Raw genomic sequence first — 14,759 nt, 5'->3', positions numbered from 1 at the left:
CCAAAACTAACTAAGTAAACACCCACTGAAAGTTTGTTTTCTCGTTTGGATTGGACCTAAATTAATTGTAGAATAATATTTAATTGGACTTAATACATGATTGAATTAAAACAGAAATTTTGTTTATTTTAAAGGAAGTATAGCAATCGAGTCTATCGGCCGAATTACCACTTTCATGTTTTCTCGACGTGTCATGACGTCTAGAGTACGAAAAAAGTGGTCTCCCGTTTCCGTCTGTCTGTCTGTCTGTCTGTATTCATTTTTATTAGACAGATAATCACCGAAACTGCTGGACCGATTGTTGTGAAATTTTGCACATATGTTAGAAATATCATGTAGATGCTTAAATACTAACCAAAATTTGGCTAATTATCCCTACCAACAATTTGATGACGTCATCTCCAAAATTTATAATTAAATGTTTTTTAATTTTATAAAATAAGATACTCTTGTATTGTGGTGCGTGAATCCGTGTCGAATTTTCACCCTACACATCCAGAATTTTTATAAAAAATTTTAAACTGAATAGAATAATTTCAATATAACTTTGTTTACCTCCTCTCTATTTTCTCAGAGGGCATAGCATTTGCTAAAGTCAGTCTTATCTGAGCAAGTACAGGCCCCACCCGCCCACCCTCTTTTCTTATAGGACATATGATTTGCCAAATTCAATCTTATCTTACCAAGTACTGGCCCCACCCACCCACCCTCTCTTTTCTTAGAGGATATGTGATTTGCCAAAATCACTCTTATCTTCTGAGCACATATCCTTACTTGTTAAGATAAGACTGATTTGGCAAATCACATATCCTCCAAAAAAAGAGAGGGAGGGTGGGTGGGGCCAGTACTTGGTAAGATAAGACTGATTTTGGCAAATCACATATCTTCTAAGAAAAGAGAGGGTGGGTGGGTGGAGATAGTACTTGGTAAGATTAGACTGATTTTGGCAAGTGACATATCCTCTAAAAAAGAGAGGGTGGGTGGGTGGGGCCAGTACTTGGTAAGATAAGATTGAATTTGACAAATCACATATCCGCTAAGAAAAGAGAGGGTGGGTGGGTGGGGCTAGCACTTGGTAAGATAAGAGTGATTTTGGCAAATCACATATCTTTTAAGAAAAGAGAGGGTGGGTGGGTGGGGCCAGTACTTGGTAAGATAAGACTGATTTTGGCAAATCACATATCCTCTGAGAAAATAAGGTACGGGTGGGCGGTCCTAGTACTTATTAAGATAAAACTGATTTTGCTCCTATTAACCTTGTGAAAACTTGTGAAATTTAAAGGTGCAAATTTCCATAGTAACGAGTTAAATTCCTAAATCTATCCGAAATCTGCAAAATATGATGAGTTTTTACTTGTGATTTATCATTGCATTCATATTTTTAGGATTGCTTATACAGGTGGATCAAAGAAATTAATAAATGTGTAAATTTATTTTATTGATTAAATCAGGAACGGTTCATTCCATTTTCCCAAAAAATTTTGGGAATGCAATAATGTTATTTTTAGTATTACAGTGCACCAATACAAGGCGTCCTTGCAAAAATGTTGATGACGTTCATCCCAAAATTCTGTAAGTGAAAACTCAACTAAAAATTGCTGGTTATGTTTCATTGTACTTTAACTGCGAGGGAAGTTCTACCGAAACAACTTTCGATCAATTTTTTTAAGAATGTGAAACCTTCTCGGGGGCACCAAATATATATTTTTTTTAATGTGAAACCTTCTCGGGAGCCCAAGTGTCCTTTTTTAAGTATATTAAACCTTTTCGACGGTCCCAACTGTCTTTTTTGAAATATGTGAAATCTTCTCGGGTCTCCCAACTGTCTTTTTAAAAATGTAAAACCTCGGGGGCGCCAAATGTTTTTTTTTTTTAAGAATGTGAAACCTTCTCGGTGGTCCTAATTGTCTTGTTTTAACATTGGGAAACCTTCTCGGGGGTTCCAAGTGTCTTTTTTTGAAAATGTGAAACCTTCTCGGGGGTCCCAACTGTCATTTTTAAAAATGTAAAACCTTCTCGGGGGTCCTAATTGTCTTTTTTTGAAAATGTAAAACCTTCTCGGGGGCGCCAAATGTTTTTTTTTTAACAATGTAAAACCTTCTCGGGGGCGCCAAGTGAAAATGTCACGGTCTAAATTTGGCGTAATTTTATTCCTCTTTTTGAGTTGTGGGGTCAGCGTTGGTTTGAAATGTTTTTTCTGTAGTGTGTTTCTTACGCCGCGCTATATAAACGACGACCAAATTCACTGCAACCACCCTGCACAGTGGCATTGTCTCAATGTATACGACAACTCCGTGTCATTGATTTACAACAGTAAGTACGTGTTTAGTGTTTAAATTTAAAAATTAGGTCGAGTTGTCAACCAATAGGCAGCGGCAGTTGTGTCACGTGGTTAAAATGAGCGGCTGCGATTGGTGGTGACACTGCTTAGTAGGCAACCAGTAATACTTAATTCGTATCACGGTTGTTAATATTGTGGTTGGTTTCAGATTTGATGACCAAGCGTTGTGTATCGTTAAACGCCACCGACACATTTCTTATCATGTGGCTTTGTAACCAAACGCAGTTATTAAACCCCCGGAATTGTCAGCTTTGTACGACCAGTCTGTGCAATAGTGGCAAAACTCGGCAAGGAAATGTGAAGACCATACTCATGCTCCTGTCGACCATCACAATTTTCTATTTTTTGACTTAATTTTGTGATTTTTTCGTAAACAATCTATCAATAAATTCTCACCGTTGTTTTCCTCTATTTCAATAAAAATTATGGCCACCGCGACCGTAAAATTGTGACTAGGGCTCCTCTACATTAAATAATTAACTAATTTTTCGTGCACTTGTGCAGACTGTCCGGGATCCTTAATAATCACTTAATAATCAAAATAGTCGTGCTTGTCAATTGGCAAATAGCGTTATATGACTGTGTTCGCTGTTACCAGTGTTCAATAAATAACCAGATCGGTGGCGAAGCAAGTATTCCTTGCTACAACCCTGCTCAAATCCATTGTTATGGTGTGGCGGATGCTTGTTTCAAGATTTTTGGGAAAAAAACCAAAATTGTACAACAACATTTTGCAACTGAAAAGGTTTTTACCAAAACTAACTAAGTAAACACCCACTGAAAGTTTGTTTTCTCGTTTGGATTGGACCTAAATTAATTGTAGAATAAGATTTAATTGGACTTAATACATGATTGAATTAAAACAGAAATTTTGTTTATTTTAAAGGAAGTATAGCAATCGAGTCTATCGGCCGAATTACCACTTTCATGTTTTCTCGACGTGTCATGACGTCTAGAGTACGAAAAAAGTGGTCTCCCGTTTCCGTCTGTCTGTCTGTATTCATTTTTATTAGACAGATAATCACCGAAACTGCTGGACCGATTGTTGTGAAATTTTGCACATATGTTAGAAATATCATGTAGATGCTTAAATACTAACCAAAATTTGGCTAATTATCCCTACCAACAATTGACCAGTAAAGTGAATGACGCGCGAAATTTGAACTCAGTTCATAACACGAGACCCGTATTTCAGTTCCCCGTGTAATCCTTATGGGTGAAATCGAGGCGTCACTTTAACGCTTAAATTGTACCATTAAAATAATTTTCTTATATATCCCACTACCTGTACCATTAAGACTGATATTTTTACTGTTGATCTTGATACCAAACATGAACGGAACCGGTAATATTTAATAAATATTTAAATTCAACTTTTACCACTACATTTGCCTCGAACGTATGTGGTACAGTGGTTCATACTGCCATTGACTTCCCCCTCCACATAAATGGCTTTGATTTTCAGATGCTACAGATACGGCTGTGAATTTAAAATAATACATAAAGGAGATCTCATATTTGCAAATGTTTTCAATCAATTGCCAAATTTTGATTTAAGAATCATCATCAATCCCAAGCTTTTTTCTTTTCACACATTTTTGCTAGAAAAGGAAAAACTTAGCATTCCTGATTAAACCTTTCATGTACAAGTAAAAATCACTCTCATTTTAGTACGAATTGGGTCTGAAACACCCATTAAAAAAAACATCACAATTTAAAGAACAATTTATTTCAAAACAAAAAAAAAGTATTTTACAATAAAAAATTGCACTTCCTAATGCAAAATCTGATTCACTTTTGGTGAAAAACTGACCCACAAACTGTTTTCTTGATGGGCCATTAAAATAGTCCTCGGACACTAATAGTTCTTCGACACTGTGAAGTAGATTTTCTTCAGATCTTTCTAGTTCAGGGCCCAATAGCAAAAGGAGTGCTTCGCTCCTATCAGTTTGTCCTAAGCTTTCATGAAGTTGTACCTCAACATTAGCTGTTTTTAGGCTGACTTGGGGATTAAAAGAATTTTCAGAGACAACAGCTCGGACCTCAGCTGATTCACTTTTCTTCAGATGTACGTCTCAAGCACGCAAATTATTGGTCCACAATACATTATAACGTCCGTGTAGGGCAGGTGTAGCCATATGATGATATACAAATGCACCTCTTGGGGTTTCACATGTTGCCTCTCTTAAGGAATATCTATGCATAATAAAACAAAATACGTCATAATTTTACTTGACCCAGAATTTATCAATATACATTAACTTACTATAATCTTCTCGCATTCTAGCTCGAATAAACTCTTCAAGCACATTTAATTCAGTATACCAATTGACTTTCGCTACATTATTTGACTGTAAAGAATTTTCTCCAACAAAAAAAAATGGCAATTGCCCCTATTGTTAACACATGTCTTTCTGTCATTATTAATAACAAATACAAAAAAACCAGTCCACAGATACATACAACCCAATGTGAATCAATATCACAGAACTAATATATCATCCAAAAATTGTGATTATGATTGTTTGTTGTGATGAAAATACGAAATCAACTGTCATATTTTGGGGATTTTCACGATCTAAACGTCACTAGTACCGCAAAATATTCGCGTTCTTTTTCTTTCCCAAGTGTTTCTGGATTTTCCGTTTCACTCATGCGCAAGACGTTAGAAACGATGTACGTTACTTCGATGGATAGCGTTGTTTTTAATTTGCAATATATCTTTAACAGAAGCTTTTTATATAGTTAAACCTTTAGTAACAGGAAGATAATTGTACAGTCTTTATCGCTTGTAGCATGAACTAGTTAAGATTTCTACCTATGCGGCGTATTTTGTCTGTAAAATCAAGCTCCCATAAGAAACCCATAGTAGAATTTTTGAATTATGAACTGCCGCGCATTCTAAATTCTAACCTTACTTTACTGGTCAATTTGATGACGTCATCTCCAAAATTTATAATTAAATGTTTTTTAATTTTATAAAATAAGATACTCTTGTATTGTGGTGCGTGAATCCGTGTCGAATTTTCACCCTACACATCCAGAATTTTTATAAAAAATTTCAAACTGAATAGAATAATTTCAATATAACTTTTTTACCTCCTCTCTATTTTCTCAGAGGGCATAGCATTTGCTAAAGTCAGTCTTATCTGAACAAGTACTGGCCCCACCCACCCACCCTCTCTTTTCTTAGAGGATATGTGATTTGCCAAAATCACTCTTATCTTCTGAGCACATATCCTTACTTGTTAAGATAAGACTGATTTGGCAAATCACATATCCTCCAAAAAAAGAGAGGGAGGGTGGGTGGGGCCAGTACTTGGTAAGATAAGACTGATTTTGGCAAATCACGTATCTTCTAAGAAAAGAGAGGGTGGGTGGGTGGGGATAGTACTTGGTAAGATTAGACTGATTTTGGCAAGTGACATATCCTCTAAAAAAGAGAGGGTGGGTGGGTGGGGCCAGTACTTGGTAAGATAAGATTGAATTTGACAAATCACATATCCGCTAAGAAAAGAGAGGGTGGGTGGGTGGGGCTAGCACTTGGTAAGATAAGAGTGATTTTGGCAAATCACATATCTTTTAAGAAAAGAGAGGGTGGGTGGGTGGGGCCAGTACTTGGTAAGATAAGACTGATTTTGGCAAATCACATATCCTCTGAGAAAATAAGGTACGGGTGGGCGGTCCTAGTACTTATTAAGATAAAACTGATTTTGCTCCTATTAACCTTGTGAAAACTTGTGAAATTTAAAGGTGCAAATTTCCATAGTAACGAGTTGAATTCCTAAATCTATCCGAAATCTGCAAAATATGATGAGTTTTTACTTGTGATTTATCATTGCATTCATATTTTTAGGATTGCTTATACAGGTGGATCAAAGAAATTAATAAATGTGTAAATTTATTTTATTGATTAAATCAGGAACGGTTCATTCCATTTTCCCAAAAAATTTTGGGAATGCAATACTGTTATTTTTAGTATTACAGTGCACCAATACAAGGCGTCCTTGCAAAAATGTTGATGACGTTCATCCCAAAATTCTGTAAGTAAAAACTCAACTAAAAAATGCTGGTTATGTTTTATTGTAATTTAACTGCGAGGGAAGTTCTACCGAAACAACTTTCGATCAATTTTTTTAAGAATGTGAAACCTTCTCGGGGGCACCAAATATATATTTTTTTTAATGTGAAACCTTCTCGGGAGCCCAAGTGTCTTTTTTTAAGTATATTAAACCTTTTCGACGGTCCCAACTGTCTTTTTTGAAATATGTGAAATCTTCTCGGGGCTCCCAACTGTCTTTTTTAAAAAGGTAAAACCTCGGGGGCGCCAAATGTTTTTTTTTTAAGAATGTGAAACCTTCTCGGTGGTCCTAATTGTCTTGTTTTAACATTGGGAAACCTTCTCGGGGGTTCCAAGTGTCTTTTTTTGAAAATGTGAAACCTTCTCGGGGGTCCCAACTGTCATTTTTAAAAATGTAAAACCTTCTCGGGGCGCCAAATGTTTTTTTTTTAATAATGTGAAACCTTCTCGGGGGTCCCAACTGTCTTTTTTTGAAAATGTAAAACCTTCTCGGGGGTCCTAATTGTCTTGTTTTAACAATGGGAAACCTTCTCGGTTGTCCCAAGTGTCTTTTTTTGAAAATGTAAAACCTTCTCGGGGGCGCCAAGTGAAAATGTCACGGTCTAAATTTGGCGTAATTTTATTCCTCTTTTTGAGTTGTGGGGTCAGCGTTGGTTTGAAATGTTTTTTCTGTAGTGTGTTTCTTACGCCGCGCTATATAAACGACGACCAAATTCACTGCAACCACCCTGCACAGTGGCATTGTCCCAATGTATACGACAACTGTGTGTCATTGATTTACAACAGTAAGTATGTGTTTAGTATTTAAATTTAAAAATTAGGTTGAGTTGTCAACCAATAGGCAGCGGCAGTTGTGTCACGTGGTTAAAATGAGCGGCTGCTTTGTAGGCAACCAGTAATACTTAATTCGTATCACCGTTGTTAATATTGTGGTTGGTTTCAGATTTGATGACCAAGCGTTGTGTATCGTTAAACGCCACCGACACATTTCTTATCATGTGGCTTTGTAACCAAACGCAGTTATTAAACCCCCGGAATTGTCAGCTTTGTACGACCAGTCTGTGCAATAGTGGCAAAACTCGGCAAGGAAATGTGAAGACCATACTCATGCTCCTGTCGACCATCACAATTTTCTATTTTTTGACTTAATTTTGTGATTTTTTCGTAAACAATCTATCAATAAATTCTCACCGTTGTTTTCTTCTATTTTAATAAAAATTATGGCCACCGCGACCGTAAAATTGTGACTAGGGCTCCTCTACATTAAATAATTAACTAATTTTTCGTGCACTTGTGCTGACTGTCCGGGATCCTTAATAATCACTTAATAATCAAAATAGTCGTGCTTGTCAATTCGCTAATCGCAATGACATTTTTACCGGATAAAATTGTCTTCATTTTAGCGATTTTCGGATGGCAAATTGCGTTATATGACTGTGTTCGCTGTTACCACTGTTCAATAAATAACCAGGTCGCTGGCGAAACAAGTATTCCTTGCTACAACCCTGCTCAAATCCAGTGTTATGGTGTGGCGGATGTTTGTTTCAAGATTTTTGGGAAAAAAACCAAAATTGTACAACAACATTTTACAACTGAAAATGTTTTTACCAAAACTAACTAAGTAAACACCCACTGAAAGTTTGTTTTCTCGTTTGGATTGGGCCTAAATTAATTGTAGAATAAGATTTAATCGGACTTAATACATGATTGAATTAAAACAGAAATTTTGTTTATTTTAAAGGAAGTATAGCAATCGAGTCTATCGGCCGAATTACCACTTTCATGTTTTCTCGACGTGTCATGACGTCTAGAGTACGAAAAAAGTGGTCTCCCGTTTCCGTCTGTCTGTCTGTCTGTCTGTATTCATTTTTATTAGACAGATAATCACCGAAACTGCTGGACCGATTGTTGTGAAATTTTGCACATATGTTAGAAATATCATGTAGATGCTTAAATACTAACCACAATTTGGCTAATTATCCCTACCAACAATTTGATGACGTCATCTCCAAAATTTATAATTAAATGTTTTTTAATTTTATAAAATAAGATACTCTTGTATTGTGGTGCGTGAATCCGTGTCGAATTTTCACCCTACACATCCAGAATGTTTATAAAAAATTTCAAACTGAATAGAATAATTTCAATATAACTTTGTTTACCTCCTCTCTATTTTCTCAGAGGGCATAGCATTTGCTAAAGTCAGTCTTATCTGAGCAAGTACAGGCCCCACCCGCCCACCCTCTTTTCTTATAGGACATATGATTTGCCAAATTCAATCTTATCTTACCAAGTACTGGCCCCACCCACCCACCCTCTCTTTTCTTAGAGGATATGTGATTTGCCAAAATCACTCTTATCTTCTGAGCACATATCCTTACTTGTTAAGATAAGACTGATTTGGCAAATCACATATCCTCCAAAAAAAGAGAAGGAGGGTGGGTGGGGCCAGTACTTGGTAAGATAAGACTGATTTTGGCAAATCACATATCCGCTAAGAAAAGAGAGGGTGGGTGGGTGGGGCTAGCACTTGGTAAGATAAGAGTGATTTTGGCAAATCACATATCTTTTAAGAAAAGAGAGGGTGGGTGGGTGGGGCCAGTACTTTGGTAAGATAAGACTGATTTTGGCAAATCACATATCCTCTGAGAAAATAAGGTACGGGTGGGCGGTCCTAGTACTTATTAAGATAAAACTGATTTTGCTGCTATTAACCTTGTGAAAACTTGTGAAATTTAAAGGTGCAAATTTCCATAGTAACGAGTTAAATTCCTAAATCTATCCGAAATCTGCAAAATATGATGAGTTATTACTTGTGATTTATCATTGCATTCATATTTTTAGGATTGCTTATACAGGTGGATCAAAGAAATTAATAAATGTGTAAATTTATTTTATTGATTAAATCAGGAACGGTTCATTTCATTTTCCCAAAAAATTTTGGGAATGCAATACTGTTATTTTTAGTATTACAGTGCACCAATACAAGGCGTCCTTGCAAAAATGTTGATGACGTTCATCCCAAAATTCTGTAAGTAAAAACTCAACTCAAAAATGCTGGTTATGTTTCATTGTACTTTAACTGCGAGGGAAGTTCTACCGAAACAACTTTCGATCAATTTTTTTAAGAATGTGAAACCTTCTCGGGGGCACCAAATATATATTTTTTTTAATGTGAAACCTTCTCGGGAGCCCAAGTGTCTTTTTTTAAGTATATTAAACCTTTTCGACGGTCCCAACTGTCTTTTTTGAAATATGTGAAATCTTCTCGGGGCTCCCAACTGTCTTTTTTAAAAAGGTAAAACCTCGGGGGCGCCAAATGTTTTTTTTTTAAGAATGTGAAACCTTCTCGGTGGTCCTAATTGTCTTGTTTTAACATTGGGAAACCTTCTCGGGGGTTCCAAGTGTCTTTTTTTGAAAATGTGAAACCTTCTCGGGGGTCCCAACTGTCATTTTTAAAAATGTAAAACCTTCTCGGGGCGCCAAATGTTTTTTTTTTAATAATGTGAAACCTTCTCGGGGGTCCCAACTGTCTTTTTTTGAAAATGTAAAACCTTCTCGGGGGTCCTAATTGTCTTGTTTTAACAATGGGAAACCTTCTCGGTTGTCCCAAGTGTCTTTTTTTGAAAATGTAAAACCTTCTCGGGGGCGCCAAGTGAAAATGTCACGGTCTAAATTTGGCGTAATTTTATTCCTCTTTTTGAGTTGTGGGGTCAGCGTTGGTTTGAAATGTTTTTTCTGTAGTGTGTTTCTTACGCCGCGCTATATAAACGACGACCAAATTCACTGCAACCACCCTGCACAGTGGCATTGTCCCAATGTATACGACAACTGTGTGTCATTGATTTACAACAGTAAGTATGTGTTTAGTATTTAAATTTAAAAATTAGGTTGAGTTGTCAACCAATAGGCAGCGGCAGTTGTGTCACGTGGTTAAAATGAGCGGCTGCTTTGTAGGCAACCAGTAATACTTAATTCGTATCACCGTTGTTAATATTGTGGTTGGTTTCAGATTTGATGACCAAGCGTTGTGTATCGTTAAACGCCACCGACACATTTCTTATCATGTGGCTTTGTAACCAAACGCAGTTATTAAACCCCCGGAATTGTCAGCTTTGTACGACCAGTCTGTGCAATAGTGGCAAAACTCGGCAAGGAAATGTGAAGACCATACTCATGCTCCTGTCGACCATCACAATTTTCTATTTTTTGACTTAATTTTGTGATTTTTTCGTAAACAATCTATCAATAAATTCTCACCGTTGTTTTCTTCTATTTTAATAAAAATTATGGCCACCGCGACCGTAAAATTGTGACTAGGGCTCCTCTACATTAAATAATTAACTAATTTTTCGTGCACTTGTGCTGACTGTCCGGGATCCTTAATAATCACTTAATAATCAAAATAGTCGTGCTTGTCAATTCGCTAATCGCAATGACATTTTTACCGGATAAAATTGTCTTCATTTTAGCGATTTTCGGATGGCAAATTGCGTTATATGACTGTGTTCGCTGTTACCACTGTTCAATAAATAACCAGGTCGCTGGCGAAACAAGTATTCCTTGCTACAACCCTGCTCAAATCCAGTGTTATGGTGTGGCGGATGTTTGTTTCAAGATTTTTGGGAAAAAAACCAAAATTGTACAACAACATTTTACAACTGAAAATGTTTTTACCAAAACTAACTAAGTAAACACCCACTGAAAGTTTGTTTTCTCGTTTGGATTGGGCCTAAATTAATTGTAGAATAAGATTTAATCGGACTTAATACATGATTGAATTAAAACAGAAATTTTGTTTATTTTAAAGGAAGTATAGCAATCGAGTCTATCGGCCGAATTACCACTTTCATGTTTTCTCGACGTGTCATGACGTCTAGAGTACGAAAAAAGTGGTCTCCCGTTTCCGTCTGTCTGTCTGTCTGTCTGTATTCATTTTTATTAGACAGATAATCACCGAAACTGCTGGACCGATTGTTGTGAAATTTTGCACATATGTTAGAAATATCATGTAGATGCTTAAATACTAACCACAATTTGGCTAATTATCCCTACCAACAATTTGATGACGTCATCTCCAAAATTTATAATTAAATGTTTTTTAATTTTATAAAATAAGATACTCTTGTATTGTGGTGCGTGAATCCGTGTCGAATTTTCACCCTACACATCCAGAATGTTTATAAAAAATTTCAAACTGAATAGAATAATTTCAATATAACTTTGTTTACCTCCTCTCTATTTTCTCAGAGGGCATAGCATTTGCTAAAGTCAGTCTTATCTGAGCAAGTACAGGCCCCACCCGCCCACCCTCTTTTCTTATAGGACATATGATTTGCCAAATTCAATCTTATCTTACCAAGTACTGGCCCCACCCACCCACCCTCTCTTTTCTTAGAGGATATGTGATTTGCCAAAATCACTCTTATCTTCTGAGCACATATCCTTACTTGTTAAGATAAGACTGATTTGGCAAATCACATATCCTCCAAAAAAAGAGAAGGAGGGTGGGTGGGGCCAGTACTTGGTAAGATAAGACTGATTTTGGCAAATCACATATCCGCTAAGAAAAGAGAGGGTGGGTGGGTGGGGCTAGCACTTGGTAAGATAAGAGTGATTTTGGCAAATCACATATCTTTTAAGAAAAGAGAGGGTGGGTGGGTGGGGCCAGTACTTTGGTAAGATAAGACTGATTTTGGCAAATCACATATCCTCTGAGAAAATAAGGTACGGGTGGGCGGTCCTAGTACTTATTAAGATAAAACTGATTTTGCTGCTATTAACCTTGTGAAAACTTGTGAAATTTAAAGGTGCAAATTTCCATAGTAACGAGTTAAATTCCTAAATCTATCCGAAATCTGCAAAATATGATGAGTTATTACTTGTGATTTATCATTGCATTCATATTTTTAGGATTGCTTATACAGGTGGATCAAAGAAATTAATAAATGTGTAAATTTATTTTATTGATTAAATCAGGAACGGTTCATTTCATTTTCCCAAAAAATTTTGGGAATGCAATACTGTTATTTTTAGTATTACAGTGCACCAATACAAGGCGTCCTTGCAAAAATGTTGATGACGTTCATCCCAAAATTCTGTAAGTAAAAACTCAACTCAAAAATGCTGGTTATGTTTCATTGTACTTTAACTGCGAGGGAAGTTCTACCGAAACAACTTTCGATCAATTTTTTTAAGAATGTGAAACCTTCTCGGGGGCACCAAATATATATTTTTTTTAATGTGAAACCTTCTCGGGAGCCCAAGTGTCTTTTTTTAAGTATATTAAACCTTTTCGACGGTCCCAACTGTCTTTTTTGAAATATGTGAAATCTTCTCGGGGCTCCCAACTGTCTTTTTAAAAATGTAAAACCTCGGGGGCGCCAAATGTTTTTTTTTTTTAAGAATGTGAAACCTTCTCGGTGGTCCTAGTTGTCTTGTTTTAACATTGGGAAACCTTCTCGGGGGTTCCAAGTGTCTTTTTTTGAAAATGTGAAACCTTCTCGGGGGTCCCAACTGTCATTTTTAAAAATGTAAAACCTTCTCGGGGCGCCAAATGTTTTTTTTAATAATGTGAAACCTTCTCGGGGGTCCCAACTGTCTTGTTTAAAAATATAAAACCTTCTCGGGGGTCCTAATTGTCTTGTTTTAACAATGGGAAACCTTCTCGGTTGTCCCAAGTGTCTTTTTTTGAAAATGTAACACCTTCTCGGGGGCGCCAAATGTTTTTTTTTTAACAATGTAAAACCTTCTCGGGGGCGCCAAGTGAAAATGTCACGGTCTAAATTTGGCGTAATTTTATTCCTCTTTTTGAGTTGTGGGGTCAGCGTTGGTTTGAAATGTTTTTTCTGTAGTGTGTTTCTTACGCCGCACTATATAAATGACGACCAAATTCATTGCAACCACCCTGCACAGTGGCATTGTCCCAATGTATACGACAACTGTGTGTCATTGATTTACAACAGTAAGTACGTGTTTAGTTTAGTGTTTAAATTTAAAAATTAGGTTGAGTTGTCAACCAATAGGCAGCGGCAGTTGTGTCACGTGGTTAAAATGAGCGGCTGCGATTGGTGGTGACACTGCTTAGTAGGCAACCAGTAATACTTAATTCGTATCACGGTTGTTAATATTGTGGTTGGTTTCAGATTTGATGACCAAACGTTGTGTATCGTTAAACGCCACCGACACATTTCTTATCATGTGGCTTTGTAACCAAACGCAGTTATTAAACCCCCGGAATTGTCAGCTTTGTACGACCAGTCTGTGCAATAGTGGCAAAACTCGGCAAGGAAATGTGAAGACCATACTCATGCTCCTGTCGACCATCACAATTTTCTATTTTTTGACTTAATTTTGTGATTTTTTCGTAAACAATCTATCAATAAATTCTCACCGTTGTTTTCCTCGATTTCAATAAAAATTATGGCCACCGCGACCGGAAAATTGTGACTAGGGCTCCTCTACATTAAATAATTAACTAATTTTTCGTGCACTTGTGCTGACTGTCCGGGATCCTTAATAATCACTTAATAATCAAAATCGTCGTGCTTGTCAATTCGCTAATCGCAATGACATTTTTACCGGATAAAATTGTCTTCATTTTGGCGATTTTCGGATGGCAAATAGCGTTATATGACTGTGTTCGCTGTTACCAGTGTTCAATAAATAACCAGGTCGCTGGCGAAGCAAGTATTCCTTGCTACAACCCTGCTCAAATCCAGTGTTATGGTGTGGCGGATGCTTGTTTCAAGATTTTTGGGAGAAAAACCAAAATTGTACAACAACATTTTGCAACTGAAAAGGTTTTTACCAAAACTAACTAAGTAAACACCCACTGAAAGTTTGTTTTCTCGTTTGGATTGGACCTAAATTAATTGTAGAATAAGATTTAATTGGACTTAATACATGATTGAATTAAAACAGAAATTTTGTTTATTTTAAAGGAAGTATAGCAATCGAGTCTATCTGCCGAATTACCACTTTCATGTTTTCTCGACGTGTCATGACGTCTAGAGTACGAAAAAAGTGGTCTCCCGTTTCCGTCTGTCTGTCTGTATTCATTTTTATTAGACAGATAATCACCGAAACTGCTGGACCGATTGTTGTGAAATTTTGCACATATGTTAGAAATATCATGTAGATGCTTAAATACTAACCAAAATTTGGCTAATTATCCCTACCAACAATTTGATGACGTCATCTCCAAAATTTATAATTAAATGTTTTTTAATTTTATAAAATAAGATACTCTTGTATTGTGGTGCGTGAATCCGTGTCGAATTTTCACCCTACACATCCAGAATTTTTATAAAAAATTTCAAACTGAATAGAATAATT

General features: G+C 36.5%; 1 long non-coding RNA gene across 1 annotated transcript; it reads right to left on the bottom strand.

Moving 5' to 3' along the window:
- Nucleotides 1-4,050: 4,050 nt before the first annotated feature.
- Nucleotides 4,051-5,267, bottom strand: LOC135140927 (uncharacterized). Its single transcript, XR_010282299.1, has 2 exons — nucleotides 4,608-5,267; nucleotides 4,051-4,537 (listed from the first exon to the last, which is right to left on the bottom strand). It is a non-coding gene; the product is annotated as an uncharacterized LOC135140927 (long non-coding RNA).
- Between the last annotated feature and the right edge of the window lie 9,492 nt (nucleotides 5,268-14,759).

This window comes from Zophobas morio, unplaced genomic scaffold (genome assembly GCF_036711695.1).
Source record: "Zophobas morio isolate AGI-343-1 ecotype UQ-CSIRO unplaced genomic scaffold, CSIRO_AGI_Zmor_V1 ptg000041l, whole genome shotgun sequence".
Lineage (NCBI taxonomy): Eukaryota > Metazoa > Arthropoda > Insecta > Coleoptera > Tenebrionidae > Zophobas > Zophobas morio.
Note: the sequence above shows the minus strand (reverse complement) of the source record. Positions and strands in the feature narration are given on the sequence as shown.